This window comes from Lissotriton vulgaris, chromosome 7 (genome assembly GCF_964263255.1).
Source record: "Lissotriton vulgaris chromosome 7, aLisVul1.2, whole genome shotgun sequence".
Taxonomy (NCBI): domain Eukaryota; kingdom Metazoa; phylum Chordata; class Amphibia; order Caudata; family Salamandridae; genus Lissotriton; species Lissotriton vulgaris.
In genome coordinates, this window is record NC_141695.1 from 852,479,811 (window position 1) to 852,498,431 (window position 18,621).

General features: G+C 46.4%; 1 protein-coding gene and 1 pseudogene across 1 annotated transcript in view; one reads left to right on the forward strand and one right to left on the reverse strand.

The window, feature by feature from the left end:
- The window catches only part of SOX30 (SRY-box transcription factor 30), a 620,328-nt gene that overhangs the window by 272,471 nt on the left and 329,236 nt on the right, over positions 1-18,621 (forward strand). The window lies entirely within an intron of this gene.
- LOC147702559 (uncharacterized) lies at positions 4,366-13,810 on the reverse strand (annotated as a pseudogene).

Here is an 18,621-nt window from a genome sequence, read left to right on the forward strand (position 1 = left end):
CCTCTTTTATCTGTCCAGCAGTCTCAAGACTTCCCTTACAAATGACTCCATGATGGGATTGCATTCAGCATTTTAAAAAAGAGCACAATTGTGTCTGATCCTATTACACATACGGTGGTCACCGTTGGTACAGCAATTATCCACGTTAATGCAACATTTTGACCCAGGTGGAAATTTTTTTTAAAAACCATCACCAACACTGCAAGATACGCCGCTAAAAGAATAAGAAGCCGTATCATCCATGTGTTATCTTTTACCTTAAATCCCTCAAAACTCGAGTGATTTAAAAAAAACGTCCTGAAGAAGGTGTGCTCATCCCCATAAGACACCGAAACGCCGCGTCGACTCTTGTTTTTTTTACTGTGTATTGTGTATAATTATTTGATCAAATGTCTGAATTATGTACTGATTTTGAAGCCTTGATATGTTATTAGAACATTGGAATGTTGGGAGCTCCATTGAAAACAATGGAGTGCTCTGGGCTTATAATGGCTGGTATAAGCCTGGAGCTCAAACATTCCAATGTTTCTTTGTTCACAGCTCTGGCTGTGAACAAAGGCTTCAGGGAACCTGAGTGGATTCCAATCCCCTCACGCTCCCAAAAGGCTTTGTTTTTTTTGTTAGAACATTCTGTCCTCTAGTGACAGAATGTTCTAATAGCCTTATAGCCCTTCGTAGATGGGCTATACCGCTATTAAAGTCCCTCTCCCTTGTTAAAGGCCCTCGCCTTCGGCTCGGGGCCTTTAACGCTGGAGAGGGCCTTTAATAGCTGGTATAGCCCTCTACGGCGGGCTATAAGGCTATATTAACTTTTAAGAAATAAACTGATGGTTTTAACTGTTTTTCATAGTAGATTGTTCTTAATTGTTGCATAGATTTATTGTACCTTATACAGAGTTCCCAAACTGACGTTAGTTACTATTTTCATATTTAGTGAGCGAAGATAGTTCTAACTGGATCGTACAGTTATTTTTGGGTCGATTACTGCCTTCCACAATATTTTTGAGGCTGGTTGTATTACGACTTAAGGGATATCCTTATGCTCAGGGACTTCTTTTCTTTTAAACTTGTTTACCCTGTCCCTTATTGGTTCAGAGGGTACCTCCCTTTTTGGTTTTGGTATTGACACTCTGGAGTGGCAGTATCTATTTGCCATCCAGAGCCAAATGGGATTTAGTCCCCTGTTTATTAATTTTACTTGCCTGCTATATACGTAACCAATGGCTCAAGTCACGGTGAACGGACTCATGTCACTGCCATTTGGTATCTCGCGAGGTATGAGGCAAAGATGCCCATTATCCCCTCTACGTTCCACAGTAGCAATGGAGCCACTCACAGCATGCATCCGGCAACATCACACCGCCAAGGGGATCGGGTTTAGCGCTCGAAGTCCCTTAATTTTACTGTATGCTGATGATGTCACCTTATAAGTGACGGACCCGGTGTCGATCCGCTATTAGATTCGGTGGCCTATCTGGCATCTCAATGAACTGGGCCAAATTAGTTATTTTTCCTTTAACAAATGCCACCATATGGCTTAGTAGAACAAGACATATGGGATATGAACTACTGGCGCGCTGGAAGAAAAAGTAGTTGTGTGAGCTAAACATCTGCTTTCTCTAGCCAGGAAGATAGCATTGGTCAAGATGGTGGTTCTGCCTAAATTCCTTTATCGTTATGTCAACATTCCTCTCCCCCTCATGAAGGCCTTTTTTAAATCCCTCTGGTCCCTGCTGATCTCCTTGGTCTGGGCAGGAGGATAGGTGAGAGTCTGTTAGGATCTATAGATACTCCCTCTGTGACAGGGTGGATTGGGGGCTCCGGACATGCAATTGTACGCATGGAGTGCACAAGCTCAATTTTTACACCACTGGTTACACCCGACCCCTTTTCAACCTCATGTGGCTGTGGAGACCGATGCTGCGGCACCGGTCCCCCTGCGGGTCGCTTTGTTTCAGGCTTACAGGCGTCCCAGAGAACACATAGACACAGTGGAGATCCTGCGATGGGCATGAAATAAGCTAAGAAAGAGAGCTGGCAGTCCTATTCTCATCGCCCCGTCCATACACCTAGCACATAACCCTATGGTATTCACCACAGGTGAGGGTATCAAAAAAGGTTTAGCACAAAAAATGTGCCTTCGTACTTTCGTGGACCTCTATCCAGAGGGGGCGTTTCGGCCTCCCCGACCTCCGTGGAGGGTCAGCCTGTGTCTTTTTCGTGTCGGTCTCTACATGCTACTTTGCCGGACGCGCGTCCCTTTGAATGCTTTAGAGAACATGCTTAAATCGGATTCACCCCGCAGACTCATTACCCGGATATATAATCACATGCAAACTTCAGCCCCTTTGACACAGCCACGGCGCTCAAGGCATGGAATGTAGAACTTCAGCCTCCACCTACAGAGGACCAGTGGACTTATTGCTGTTGCCAACTCACAGCATTGTCCCCTAACTATAAACGTTGTCTCATCCATTTCAAGCTCTTGCACAGATTTTATAGGTCCCCCTCCAGTTTGCATCGCATGGGTCTGAAAAAAGACGAAAGCTGCTGGAGATGCTGTACTGCTCACGCAAATGTTTTACACATAGCGTGGAGCTGCCCGAGGCTGGCAGCATACTGGTCCGACGTGTTTACTGCAATACACCAAATAACTGGTATTATTGGGGATCCTGACCCTGTAAAAGGATTGTTGCGCAATGGCAAGGACACACCCGCCAAGGTTGGAAAGCTGCATGCCCTTTTGCTTCTATTTGCTATGCGCCCGGTTGCCATGCACTTGCGACATGAGAGGATTCCCTCTAAAAATGATTGGATTATGGACGTCACCTTTGGCCACTCACAATTGACCACCTTTTGAGAATTGATGCCTTCAGCATCCAGGCCCAGGTACATTTAGGAACCTTTTGTTGTGTGAGCCCGAGAACACCAGGAGGCAACTGGAGATGCGACGACATAGACTGGGTCGTTGTGAGCCAGCGCGGGTGGCCTGGGGGGTCAGGGATGAGGTGTTTTTACGTCTCTAAGGTAGAACTATGCAGGTGTCTGTAGTTGTACTTAATCAATTGTGAACCCTGGAAGATGCTGCAGGGAATATTTCTGCAACGGTCTTTTGAAAGATGTCAGCTGTTATTCTTTTTTATGATAGGATTTACTCTCTTCTTTTTAGATACAAAGCAGTGGAGCGAACATGTATGCAAGAATATTTGTAATTAACATGATGGTTCTATGTCGAGATAATTCTGTATCGAATAGCAACTGGCTTGTTGTTTATATAGTCGGTAGCATTGTTTTAAAATGCCAATAAATACAAATAAAAAAAACAAGTACTAATGAGGTATGACAATACAACAACTTCCATGTGTGGATAAACAAATCCAACTTGGCACACATCAAACCCCACCCAAATCCTAGGTGCTTCTGCAAAGTCAAAAACCTGGAGAATGTCCAAGGCATGCAGCAATACTTACCATAGCAGATACCACACAATGCAGTGTCTGCTTCAATAGGAAGTCTTCCCATATATACATCCAATTAACCTTCACCCTCGGCCTTGGTAACTCCATAACCTTTCCCAAGGTCTGACTATACTTACCACTATCAGCTATCCTGGTCAAACACACACAACTGTAGACGCATTCCAAAATAACCAATTACATCAAACGGCATCATTATCAATAGCAGGGCAAAGGTAATTTAAAACAAAAATGTCTTTATTAAAAGACAAGGAAGTCCAGTTCACAAACAAAGACCAATGGCCAGTTGAATTTCCAAAGTGTGCTCCAGCTTACTTCTGTGCCACACACTTGCCTTCTAGTACACTGCCAGGGAAACCTCCCCTGGAAAGGGCATCTAGTAGGCAGGCCATGCCCCTCAATTAAGTCACGTGGGTGGGCTGGGGAGGGCTTGGTTTGGGATGGGGAGGGCTGGTTTGGGCTGTCGGAGGTCTGGTCTCAGGATGGGGAGGGCTGGGTTGAGCTGTGGGAGGTCTGGTCCCAGGATGGGGAGGGCTGGACTGTGGAAGGTCTGGGCTTGGGATGGGAGGAGGGCTTTTTGGGCTGTGAGAGGTCTGGGCTCGGGATGGGGGGGGGGGGCTGGGCCGGACCAATCGTGGAATCTTGTAGCCCTTAAGGGTGTTGGGAGGGTGGGGGCAGCTGTTCTTTTACTTTTCTTGGTTTTTGTGGATTTGGACTGGGGAGGGGAAGCTGTCATTGGGTTTTTGGGAGGGGGTGGGTCTGTCTGGGGATGTGGACCTCTCTTTTTCCCTACTATTTGTTTTGGCGTAGGACTGGGATGGAGGGGTAAGGATAGGAAAACAGGAATGTGGTTTTGAGAGGAGGGCGGGCAGCTGTGGCAGGGAAGAGGTCAAAAGCAACAAGGCAAGCTACTTTGCAAGATGGAGAAGATGGGAGACAAGGAATGGGATTTTCGAGGTAGAGGGATGTGAGGTCTGAACTGTGGCTGTGTGTGCATGTGACTCTGAGTATGTGTGGTTATGGAATGGTCTGTAGCAATGTCTGATGTGTATTTGGCTTGTGGTGTTGTGGTGTCTGGGTGTGTGATGTGGGTAGTGGCAGTGTCTGGTGATGTGATGTCTTGCTGCGTGTCAGTAGATGCGGTGGTGAGTGGTGCAAGTGCCTTGAGAGTGGGTGCATGCCTGTGTTTTACCTGATGATTGTGTGTGCGGTGTGTGGATATTGATGTGGCTACATACTTATGTTTGTGTGTGCTTTGGGCAGGTATGAGACTGGGAATTGTGGATGGAGAGGAGTCATGAGGTAGGGTGGAAAGTTGGAAATGGTGAAAGGCTGACTTGAGTGTTGAAGCCAGAGCCTGAAAATATCTCTGTATGGCAGACATGTCAGAGTAAATGCCCTCCAGGTACGAGACCATCTGCGTCAGCTGTGGGCCCTGCACCTGAATGGCATTCAGAACATTCAGAGATCTGCCTCAAGATGTCCATAGCCTCCACACTTAGACCAGCAGGCAGACCTGGGCAGGGGCTGAGGTGCCTGGAGAGAAGTAGACGTCCCTCTTCTTGAGGGTGTGGGTGTGGACAGCTGATTAGGGAGCAGCAAGGAGGGTGGAGATAGAACTGAGGGTTGCGGAAGCAGGTCCAGGGGAGTCCACTGCCACCAAGGAGTGCACACTGAAGGATGACTCTGATGTTGTAGATGCACTCCCATCACCCTCCGTGTCTGTGGTCCCCACGGTGTCACTGGTGCAACAGTAACCACTCTGGCCACCTGCTTCCTCAGTTGTCACTGCCCTGTCTCCTTCACATCCGTAGTTTGATGCTGCAAGAATTGGAGAAGTTGGTCAATTGCTATTGCATAAACACACACGGTAGACATCCTAACACAAAACATTACACAATTTCTCAGATCACAACACCTGCAATTATGTCTACATTGGGTCAAACATTGCGTGATTGCTACCTGACCTGTGCACAGTCACATATAATGGTGTCATTACCACTTTCAGCTCCAGCTGCATGTGTGAACTTGTCCAATATCAAGCAACATATGTGTGACTGGAGATATCATTAGCCTGTAATCCTAGGTCCTTGTAGCATACCTTAATTACCTGATATCATCAAATGGAATGTCCTCATGTAATCCCACTCTAGCTATCCACACAAGACCCTGCAATCAGCAAATTATCAGGTGTCTCTAACCCATAACAGAGACAATAGCTGGGCAACTGCTACAGCTCAGTCACAGCAATGTGTGACTATTAAGAATGAGGTGCCATGGAAGTGCACACTCCACTCTTTCTAAATGGCAATTACACTTCTGTCTACTTCCAGATGAAGCACTCAGTTGAAAGTTGCTCATGAGTGCATTAGGTAGGTTTCACATGTAGCATCGAAGAGTAGAATGGAGACATTATGGCTCCAAGTGGTGTGAGATATCACTACGAATAAGCATTATACATTAACCTGATTAGGAACATCCCGAATCCATATTGCCCCACGTCAACACACATTTTGAGCATTGTAAATGTCAATGCCATTAGAATAGTGAAAGTACATGACGATTAGGAAATATCCAGGTCAGAGAATGTTAGCAGGTGTATGCAAAAGGAAAGGGAGTTCACAGTACCTTTCTAGTCTTGCAAACACTCATACCAATGTTGTACTTAGTGCTGACACACTCATATGGCCCCAACATGTCACCATGTATCACCCTGATGCATGTAACCAGCCAGTGTACCAGCCTCCACAGATGCACATGTCCATCACACACCTCTCTGAATACACCCATCTCAATTGCATGCAAATGTACATTGCCAGATAGTACTGCAAGTCTTCCCACCATGTGAATCATTGCTACAACAGTTTGCCCTGCCTAATTACATCCAACAATGTCATTGGTATGTGTGACTCACCCACCCATGTCTCCACGCCCCTGTATGTGGTTATACCTACTCAGTATATCTATCATTCAAAACCTGTTCTCATGTACCCATTGTCCAACACATAACCATATGTTGAAATCTGAATAAATTGCATGTAAGCCCTCAGATCAGTTGACAGTACATCACCTAAAGGTACACATGCCAGCATGTAGGCATCTATACAGGTGGAACCAATGGTGTCAGCCACATCAGAATGCTGATCATTCCCCATTTACCAAAGGGAAGTAATCCTCTGTATCTGCATCCAGAGTTTATTGTACCGCTTGCCACAACTCTCTGGTCCACCTTCACATGCTCCACAGTTGTGGGGAAGCATCACTCTAGACACAAGGTTGACAAGTGGGATGTTTGGGACCACTGTCACTCAAGACAGCAACTGATGTTGTAGGCTATCTATGACATTAGCCAGCCCTGTGGCTGCTAAACTTTGTTTATTGTTTGAGTGGACCCTGCTTAGTACCTGGTCACATGGACAATGAACTACGTGTGTCTGCATGCGCTGAATGCAAGACCTACACATGCAACAACTCTCAGATTGCATTGGACAGGAGTCGCCTTCCATTTTGATATAGCAGCCTGAAACGAAGATGCACAGAATTGCAGAAATGTAACCTCAGGCTAATACTCATCCCCTCCTAGCTGCTGTTCGGCTTGCAACTACTCATCAAAGTCCGGGTACGCAACCATCAAGATGCGGACCATCAAGAGGGTCAGGGTCTGGGGCGTGCCCCTTCTGCATGGGGAGGACAGCCCCAGCTGGACCTCAACGATCTTCTTAGTCCATCGTCTCAGGTCCTCACAGCGTTTTTAGCAGTGGATACTGCGCCAACGAGCAACATTCAGGGTCCGCACCTTCTGTGCAATGACTTTCTACATTCACACCTTCTGATGGGTTTTGCCCTGTATGGATGTAATAGATGGACAAACTCAGCTGACATGAAAGATACAGGTAATCTGCAAGTGTGACACTGAGGTTGTGGACAGTTAGCATAACCATTTGTGGACAGTTAGCATAACCATTGGTCAAAATTGTACACTCTGCATGTGTATTGGGCACAAGCTGAACACAGCATAAACTGTACAGCCCACTGTTTAAGGCATCTGAATCCTTGCCTTAATCATGATCACGCCAATAATAAGAAGGCCAGCCCACTGACATCACGTAGCCCAGGGCCCCCCCAAATGTACTCTGTAAGGATTTACCATCAAACATAGCACACCATTGTGTCCTCCTCAAGAATAGTAACACATCACTGTACAGACATCTGTGCGGGCTATACAAATTACTTGATTCATATACTCCGACACATCACTGCTGTCATAGTAATTACACCATTTCAAGAGGGCTGGCATGTGTGTCACTGAGACTTCTCACTCTGAGGATCAGTGGACATGTGATGTACTCATTAGGAGATCATACTACATCAAAGTCTTTGTGTGTGTGAAGTCCTGCCATCACGGAACACACCTCACGCCAAATGTGGCTGTATGTAATGGACACCATAAACATTCCATCGTACATACTATATGCTTGGTCATTCTGATACAGCTGGTGATATAATTCTGAACAGTACTGCAGATGTAACCAACTATCTGCAGTCTACATGTTCCACGTGAGCAAAGTTCTTCTACAATGCCACTTTCACTCATATGATGGTAAGATCCCAGACATTTTGGAGTAAGTCCCCCGTCCTAAGGCAATGAAACACAGTGACCTTATGGGTCCATGGACAGTAGTCTCGGATGTGGCCTTCTCACCTTGCAGCAAACCAAGTGAGTTTATACTAAGTGCAAATAGCCCAACTCATGTTCCTTTTCAACTGATGTATGCCACATCCGAGAATCAGCATGTTTACAGGAAGTTTAGTTTGTTCAGCAGCTCTTATTTCACTTCAACTCCAGTTGCAGCCTGGGCCATGGACCACACAGGCCATATATCAGTGTCATTGTTTGCTCTCTGCATGCTAAGTATATTGTTCCCACATGACCATTATATGTCCACATATTCCATACTTTAAAATACATCTTGTGGCCAACCTGTATATGGGTTACTATGAAGGGGACCTTAAGGACATAGTATCTCCCTGACAGCAAGTTTGTGAGGCCTCATTTGTCATAGCTGTAAATGTGGAACTGCATCTATCTAGCATAATTCTCACATGCTACTCACAGGACACATATACAAGTTAGGGTGTAACACCTACACATTTGTTACCACACTTTTCAGTCACTGATCAGCTGTTTAATCGCAGGCAACAATCGGTCTAAACATGCATAGCTATGTGCATATAACAGGTGGAGAGACTAGGCCTGTTTACAAATCACCATTATGATGTAATGTCCACAAAATACACTGCAACATAAAGCATTACATCATAGTCCTAAGCTTGGCCCACACTTACTGACACAGACAACTCTTCAGTATGGGGCTCTCCACTGTGTGGCCTATGGGCTTGAATACTAACAACTTAGTAGTTTTCAGAATGTATTAGCAGTACTCACCTGTTCTTCTGGTGAGCCGGAGAGCTGACGGTAAAGGGAAAGGACCTCATCCACCAGGGTCTCCAGGTACTCAGGAGTGAAGGTAAGAGCCCTACTCCCTCTAAAGCGTGTCATCACTGCTCCCAGATTTGGCAAACAGCACTGTAGTATACTTGGTATCTTTATTTCCTTTTCCCAATAAGGGATGGAGATGTGTAGTATACTTGTGATCCTCACAAGATGGCCACCTGAGGTCATTAGTCCTTCCCTCGTGTTCCCACCTTCCCAGCCTCCCAGAAAACCTGTGTGCATTCTACCTAGTACTGTTTGAGAGTTCCACTCTTGTCGGTTGATGTCTGGTCAGCTGGCGAGGTGTGCGCTCTGCTGTGTTCTTAATAAACCTATCTTGCTAGTACAAAGAAGTGTCCTGCCGCCTACCTAATCACTTTACAACAAGCACCTAACAATGAGAGGGTTTTGTAAGCAGCAGTGTCTGAAGGCAAGATATTTCATGCCAAATCAGCCACCTATAGGTACGCCACATAGGCTGATTTCAGTGCAGATGGACACAGCCAGTGGACCACGGCGGTCGCATTTTTCAGTGTTGGCCTATGGCTGTGAACTCCGTGGTCTATATCGCCTTCCACGCGGTTCACACAGCTGGCGTTCGACGTATCAGCAGGTCCCAGTTACCAGTTAAGCCCTCCACATTTGGCAGTCTCATCTGTAGGTGTCCTCAGGCAGTGTACCCAGATGGTTGCATTTTACAAATGTAGCCAATGGTTGTGACAGCCGTGCTCAGTTCGGCATTCCACGCTGTTAGACTCGGCAAACTAGCATATCCCATACTTGGGCTATGGCATCCACCATGTTAGGGGTGTCAATATCACTTAAATATGTATGTTGCCACCACTACTAATTTCAAGAAACATTTCACCTGATGTATGCGCACATGCCTCTGCCTATTCCAAAATTCTCATGTCAGTGTTGTGTAGGACTGTGTATGTACACATGTATACTGCAGTGCACACCAGAAGTGATGGTACTTATGTGTGCAATGCGGACTCCACAACATGACAGTGTCCACCATACATTTGTAGCTTGTCTGCTGTGCAAAATGCTGTTACAGACACTTGAGCAGTCCAGATTGAGGATGATGGGTGGAGATTGCAGTAATGGCAGTCGTTCCGATTTTTCCCCGGTTGACTCCTGTAGTTCTCTGGATCGTCAGTGTTATTCTTTGGGCGGTTTACTGCCTGGTTTTACCTCTCAGACAACAGTGACCAATGGGGTAAATTTGTGATCCAATTAATTGTGAGGCATCACTTCCACTTTCCACATATAAGACGTTGCTATATATGCTATGTCATGACATAGTTATGATGTGAGATGCTGTGTACTGCTAATTTATGCAGGCATGTGTGTCAATGACACATTTGGCTGTGTCTAGGTATGAATTAGTGTGGATACAGTGACCAATGACATGTTGTGTGTACACTCCACACATTGATATCCTGGTAGACGGAGGAGACAACTGCCTCCTGTATACCAGCCTTTTCCTGACCTGCAGACTATGAAGGAAAGAGACGTCATAAGAACAATTTGTCTCAACTGGTAGACGATACAAGATCCCCGTGCCTAGTTGTAGCCTGATTTTGGCCCTTAATGGACCACATCACTGACACCAGTGGTGACAATTATTTTGGAGAAGTGTGGCTCACTGGTTAGAGGAGGCAGACCTGGAAGCAGAGGTCAGCCCGGGACCAGGGTTCAATTCCCGGCTCGGCAGGGTCTTGAGTCCTAAAATGTCCATGGACTCGACAATTCTCGCTCCAGCGCCTACTCAATTCACGGGTGCACACTCTGCGACTCTGGGCAATAGCTTGCTTTACTTAATCTCCACAACGGCCCCTCGCGGCGGGATGCCTGGCTTTCACCTTGCGGATACCCTGCTGGGGTTATCTCACAGGGGAATACCAGGACGGGTTCCCTAAGCAAGCGCTTAGAAACCGCTCGGTGATTTGCGCTATATAAATTCCTGTACATTTTACATTTACATTTACAATTATGACATCAATGCATTTCCTGTCCAGAGGTTCCTTTCAGTACAATATCTGGAGGTATGTCTCAGCCTATGTTCTATTTGGTGCTACGTGATGTGCTTAATGCACTGCTGAGACACTTGGTCAGCTACATTCAGTTCCGCAGACAACAAGTTTTGGCCAATTTGAAAGCTGACTTTTATGGATTAGGACGTACACCACATGTGGTAGGAGCTATCCATGGCACACATGTTGCCTTGACACCACCACAAGCTAGTAAATAGGTCTATAGGAGCGGGAAGTACTTCTATTCTACCTACTTGTAAGTGGCATGTGGTGGTTTTTAAGCCGCTTTTTTCTCCCATTTTCTACATAGCTAACAAAGTGCAAGTGTGCCCCACACAGTTGGACATCAGGGGTGACCCTTCTTCCTGGGGATGGTGGGTGCATTGCTACCCGGGCCTCCTGGATTCTTCCTTGGACATCCCGGTCCACAACTGTGGGGGGATCCACTGCTGCAGGGTCAGGGGTGTCTGAGCACTCCCGTCTGACAGGGGCTCCCTGCTTGTGGTAGCCACACCTGTTGAAGGGCGAGATATAGTTGCACCACAGGAAGGGGGGGTTGATGGTGTACATGCCCTGGAGAATATGGAGTTGATATCCCTTAGCACTCCAACAAAATAGTCCATGGTGTAGTTTTGTGTCTCCAGCCTGTGGTCTATGGACCTCTGCAGCTGCTTGATTTCCCTGTGTTCCTCCAGTACCTGGCCCATCACTCCTTATGTGCCCTCATAGGCACCCAAGACACAGATGAGGTGGGCCTGGGCGTTATGGCCACCAGTGGCCTCACTTTGTAGCCTCACAGTTACCTTCCTGCCACCCCTGCCCCCACATGTGGGTGGCCTTGCAACGGGCTGCAACCTCCCACTGTCTCACCCCTCAGTGAGAGTATGGTTCCTCCTCACCTCTGGAGGGGGGGGGGGTGAGATAGTGCTGCCTTTGGGGCAGAGATCAGCTGAGGTGTAGAAGCTGGGGTGAAAGGTTTGTTTGTGGGCACAGAGGGACTCACTGTGACTGTGTACCAAGGCTCATCAGATGGGCCAGGTTGGTCCTCCACATCTGTGGCTTCAAGAGAATCCTCATCACTAAAGTCTTGACCCCAGGCATGTGGGTGAGGTCTGGGCGGTGTCTTGACTCGTGCCAGATTTACCTGTTCAGACAAGAATTACATTGTTATTGAAGTCAGTGTGATGTGTGCTTCAGCATCATTTGGTACGTAATGAGTTTAATCCTGGGAAGGAGGTAAGTGATGGAGGCTCACATAGTGAGCTCTTCCCATAGTGTTACAGTCGTTTAAATTACATTAGGGGACATCCATTACATGAATTGACCATGGCCAGATACTTTGCTGTGCTGAAGTGCTTCATGTTGGATTGTGAGATGGCCATGTTATCTCCAGATGACTTTAACCCAACGCAGTGTATAATGGACATGTGTAATGGTACTTTCCAAAGCCATGCTGTGTACTGTACAGACATACACAGTACTTGCTAGTTGGATTATCATAGGTTCTCATGTGTGCTGTGCAGTGTCAGTGATTCACCAGGGAATTCATATCAGTTATTTCTGCTTACTACCTTCATGATACTACATGTTCATACTTGCTAAGGTGCCATTCATGGCCTCAATCTTTTATGTTATGGAGAGCAGGGTATGTTGATGCTGAGTAGGCAGACATGAGTCTGAGCTGAGCATTGTGTATGGACTGCTCAGTTCCACTGACCTGGGAATAAGATGTGACATGGCTGACAGATGGGTATGGTCAAGGAGCACAGGTGGCTGTTGCCGGGAGTTAGCCTCATGATAGTTGTAGTCTTTAGAATCTGTCAAAGCTAGGCCTTGAGCATTGGGGAGCTGCATGTGAGCTGAGGTACACCTGAGGCATGGCTAACAGGTGAGTATGGACAAGGAGCACAGGTGGCTGTTGTAGCGAGTAAGCAGTACAGGGACTCATGGTAGTTGTAGTCTTTAGAATCTGTCCAAGCCCAGCCTTGAGCATTGGAGATCTACATGTGAGCTGAAGTAAAGCTGAGACATGGCTAACAGGTGAATATGGTCAAGGAGCAAATGTGGCCGCTGTTGGGATTGAGCAGTACACGGACTCATGGTAGTTGTAGTCTTAACAATCTGTCAATGCCCAGCTTTAAGGATTTGGGAACTGCATGAGAGCTGACTGAAGAGCACATAAGACATGGCTTACATTGAGTGTGGACAAGGAGCACAGGTGGATGTTGTTGGGAGAGAGCATTACAGGGCCTCATGGTAGTTGTAGATACTTGCAAAGCATCCCAATACTCGAAAATACTGCTTTGGTTTGCATGCCTATTACACCACTTCAGTTGTGGTGGCCCATACTATTGTACCTTTACAAATTGTTATGGTCCAGGGATGCAGATTTGATGGTACTGCACGTGCAAAATACATTGACACATGTGGGTTTTTATGGAGATGGAGAAATGTGGTTTGATTTGCAGGGCTAGGATTGTCAGTGACATTTACACATCTCTGATACCTTGGGTACTGCATACTTGTTGAGCAGATGGACAACACTATAACAAGAGCAGTTATGTGTACAAATTTGACATTGATTTGTTGTAACAGTTAGTGAGGTGTTACCTATCAAATGACTGATTGATTGATTGACTTACCAGACTCCAATCCCCAGGTATTCCTCTCAAGGCCTCCAGAGGCAGGATGGTGTGCAGCTCCACCTCCCAGGGTGAGAGTTGTAAGCGCAGCACGGGAGGATCACTGCCAGTCTCCTGGGCTGCCAGGTGGTGCCTGGAGGCCAGGTTCTTCACTCTCATCTTGAGGTCCTGCCACCTCTTTCTGATGTTGTTCTGTGTGCGCAGGGTGGTACCTATACTTTGCTAGCTATCCTGTCCCACATCTTGTTCTTACTACCGACAGACATTTGTTGGACTTGGGCTCTAAACAGTAGTGGCTCAACTCTAATGATTTTGTTTAGGTGACAAATTGATGTGACAGTGGGTGACATTGCAGGAAATAGGGATGGAAATAAAAAATAAGAAAAGTGGCTGCAACAAATGTGCTATATACGTGTGTGGATTGTGTGTGATTAAAATGTGTTGTAAGGCTTGGCTCTTCTCACTCAGCAAGTGGTGTGTGTGGCTGTTTTGCTGCGTAGTGGTAAAGCATCATGATGTGGGATGAGATTTGTTTTTTACTTTGATTTGTGGGTGCGTCCAATTTGACAATGGACATCAGCTGTGTGTTTATTTTCTGCAACCAGGATCACTGTTGTAGTGGTTCGCGCTGGCTATTGCGCAGTTGTCTAGCGCCATCATTGGACGGCCGACAAGGGACCGTCACTTCATGGGTATTTTGGTCTTCTGCGCCGGTACAATAGACCAGATGGCATCGGAGTCCCTATTGGCATAGCTTACGACTCCCACGGTCCATGCAGTTGCTACTCCCATGGCCGGAGCTCATTTAACGTGCAATACAACTACTACAGTTGGCATTTAGGGCTGCATTTAACGTAATACGGTGTACGGTGACTTTCCAGACTCAGCGGTTGGAATTGGCCTGTGATCAAGCGGCAGACAGCCGACCGACCGCCATCGTAATCAGGCACATTGTGTTCATATTCATATAATGTAAATGCAAAATATATCGAGAAAAATCAGAAACATATGAAAATAACATTCTTCTAATATATACTGTTAAAAGTAGTAAATGTTGAATATTTTAATATATATAAAAATAGTAAATAGATTCCACAAAAATTGTAATACAATTTATTTTTATTTTTTTTAGAAACAATTTTATTGTTATAAAAATAAACAATGGGCATTTCCAAGGCTTTCTTTGCATACATCATTAATACAGGATTAGAAAGGCGAAACACAGTGGACACAGCATAGTATCTCAATGATGTATCAGTAATACAGTCATGACAACAGTTCAATATATTCACCCCGCTTCCCGAATACCTCATCCCTTCTCCCCTTCATTCCGAATCAGTATCACTATCCATCTGAGGCGGTTCACAAATGTGCCCTCTACATTCATTCCAAGCTCCCCAAATCTTGGCCCACTTTCGCGGACATTTCTGATTCATATATACCGCCTTTTCGGCAACCATCGCTGAGTCCAGATCAGTACTCCAGGCACTGAGCGCCGGCACCAAGGGAGACCCCCAGGCCCTAGCCACATTCCATTTAGCGTATATAATTCCAAGCGTGGCCCAGTCTTGTAGAGGGTGACTAAGATCATTAGGCTCCCAAATGTTCAGCAAACAGCGACGCGGTTCCGGGAGCAGCGAAACGTGCACAACTTGTGATATAGTCCGCATAACCTTGGACCAGAAACAATCAATGGGCAATCCCAGATAGTATGGTAGAATGTCCCCACCTCACCACAGCCTCTCAAACAATACTGATGTGTGATTCTCCCTATCCTGTGTAGTGTGACCCTAGTATAGTAGACTGATGGCACGTGGAAGCAACACGGTGTCGATGGCTTCATCGGATCACAGGGAGAGGGGGAGAAGTGCACATCCACACCAGGACCTCTGCCACTAATCATCCTCCGGTCTGCTCCTTCATTATTCCAGGCACATTCCAGGGACCTCCACTGCAGGGCACCAAGCTCCGGCAGGCCAGAAACCAGTCCGAGTCAGTACAGCCGCCTCTATCTTGCAGCCAGGCGGCTATAGCGGTTACAGTGGGGGGGTCCAGTGCGTGATCTGTCCCTTGTCGCCCCTCGGGGTCACCCCCCCACACTCGGTGGGTCAGACCGGAAAGATCAGTAGGACGTAGGCGGAGAGGGGGCGTGCGCGGCGTCCGCCGCATCCCAGGTCACTGTCCACTTCCGGCACCTTCGTTCATCGGGAGCCAGTCTCGGGGCCCTCCCGTGCCCCCCGGGGCACCTCCGCTCCCTTCAGTGCAGGTATGGTGTGACTAATTGTCTATGAGGGGGGAGGGAGGGATGACTCGCAACACCCCGGCCCCGGGTACTGAGAACGTCGCGCCCTATATCTGCCGATAGTAGGCCCTGAAGCCGGGGTCCAAATTTGTAGCGTCCCCCGGGGCCGGCCCCTCCGCGCCGCTCCGCAGCACACCTCAGAAGGCGCTCATCAGCCCTTTGCAACAGTATCTCTCCGCTGTTGGTGACCTGAGCCAGCGGGAGCAGACAGGTGGGCGAGATTGTAGCAGGTCGCATGCGGCGCCGGTCGCACTTCCGATCGCCGTCCTACTCCGGCGTCGCCATTTTGCGTGGTCCGGCCCTGGGTCTCTCCGGCAATCCAACCCCTTCCACTCAGGGTCCACGGCCCGTTAACTTCTCACCGGAGCTTCGCAGGGGTGCCAGGCAGCATGATACGCTGTCTCCGCCCAAAGTTTATTCGGATCCGTGGGCTGTGTCTTCCGTTAATGCCACGGGTCGATCGGAGCACACCTAGACTGCGGCCATTGCTCTTGGCCGCTAGCCACGCCCCCTCGTAATACAATTTTTAAATATGTTTATTAACACATACATATATGAGTGTGTGTGTATATACACGCACACATGTATCTATACTACTATTATAAAGAGAGAACAGAAACCTTTTGGCAAGGTAAACTCTGGAGCCACAGCGCCAGTCCACACACCCAATACATTGTTGTAATCCTCAGGGTGTGTAGATGGACATAGGCTGCATAAAAGTTAAAAAAAAACGTAAATTAAAAAATTCAACTTAAAAAACAAAGTAGTCACCTAAAAGTAGCGCCGGCCGCGACGTAGCGCTGGCCGCGACCTAGCGATGTTTGCAACGTGTGTGATGACGACAGGCGGGGAGGAGCGGTAACGAGCAGCGAGGAGTGGCAGTGAAGTCCGGACCGCGGGGAAGAGTAAGGCAAAGGCGTGGCGGGAGGCGGTCTGGGCAATGTCGGGGCTGTATTTGAATGCTGAACCAATATAAAAGCGAGGAGGCGGTCTGGGCAATGTCGGGGCTGTATTTGAATGCTGAACCAATATAAAAGCGATGTGTGCCAATGAAAATGCGAAATCACGGCAAGCCACACCAAGTACCATGTTAACGACAATAATCCTAGAAATGATGGACAAGAGACACAAAACTCACACACCGTGAAAAGTGTAAGCAGAAGGATGCACGTAATCTGGGCGGGCACATATCTGATGGACGCTTAGAAAACGGTCTGCTAGAATGTGCGAGTTAGATTTAGATAGATGCACTTTTATAGAAGCCCTTAGAGGAATACATGGTTGTCTTCAGGCAGATATTAATGTTGACTCAATCATTTCCCTATTATTCAAACTATTTGACCCTATATATCTATAAATGCTGCCCCCAGCCCCCTTCTGCCCCAGGCAACGCTGGGGCGGGCTGCTAGTAGTTATATAAATATACATATATAGTATGACATAATTATATTAATTTTACTTTTTGTAAGATTTTCAATTCAGTACTACAAAAACTAATATATTAATATATACTTATATGTATATATTACGATCCATGATACCCGGCTGTTCCTGGTTTTAATGTTGCGCGAGCCTGCGCGGGTGCATGACACCCTTAAAATTGCGCTCCAAGTTTTTTCACCCCATTTGAAGAATACACGCAGGCTGCTTCTGAATGCTTAAGTGTTTATATAATGAGAAAAACAAAACAGATACCAACCACACTGTATTTCAACTCCTGTCGCTGCAGGTAGGTAACAAACCAATTTTATTTTGAGGCTTGTAAGGCGTATCTTGCCTTTTTACTTATTTTTTAGACTTTTTTTTAAAGAATATATTTTATGTGCAAAAAGAAGACAAAACATTTTAAAACATTTACACAAATCACATATATATACACAAGTTATATACAAAACTATACACTATACAAAAATACAAACTGTACACTATACTTCTTTGATCCAATTAATGAACTCAGATGCTTTTCTAAATTTGACAAAGTAACGCTTGATGTAGAAGACAAAGTATTCAAATGATTAAACAATATAAACCATAGTATAATTCATAGGTCTATAGATCAATGTCTGTCATATTTTCTGTGCCTACGCGTTTCGAACCAGTTGACCTCAATTCACAGGTTCTCTTCAGGGCTCTGTCATTTAGTGAGTATCTGTTTATCCAGCAGCCGCCGGTCTACAGGTTTGACATCTTCTTCCTTTCTCTATTCTCTAATCTTTTTAGTCCTGTGTCTTTTAATCCTCGTGGATCAAATGCACCTGGATTAAGATGTTGGTGAACGACCCGAGAGTACTAACAATTTCAAACGAGCGCAAGGGTGATTAATATCGGAACCCCGCCTGAACAACAGAGAACGTGTGAATACTCTGAAGGCAAACACATTGTGCAGAAAACAAAGACTGAATGCGCTGCCAGCACGAGGGTGATACAACATAACAGGTCCCCTGCAGAAAAGAAAAACACCCATAAGAGAAACATCTTAATCCAGGTGCATTTGATCCACGAGGATTAAAAGACACAGGACTAAAAAGACATACCTGCAGCGACAGGAGTTGAAATACAGTGTGGTTGGTATCTGTTTTGTTTTTCTCAATACATACGGCCCAACCAGCCACAAGTCCCAGGGCCTGACTCCATTTTTTGTATCACATAAGTGTTTATATAAGGCACA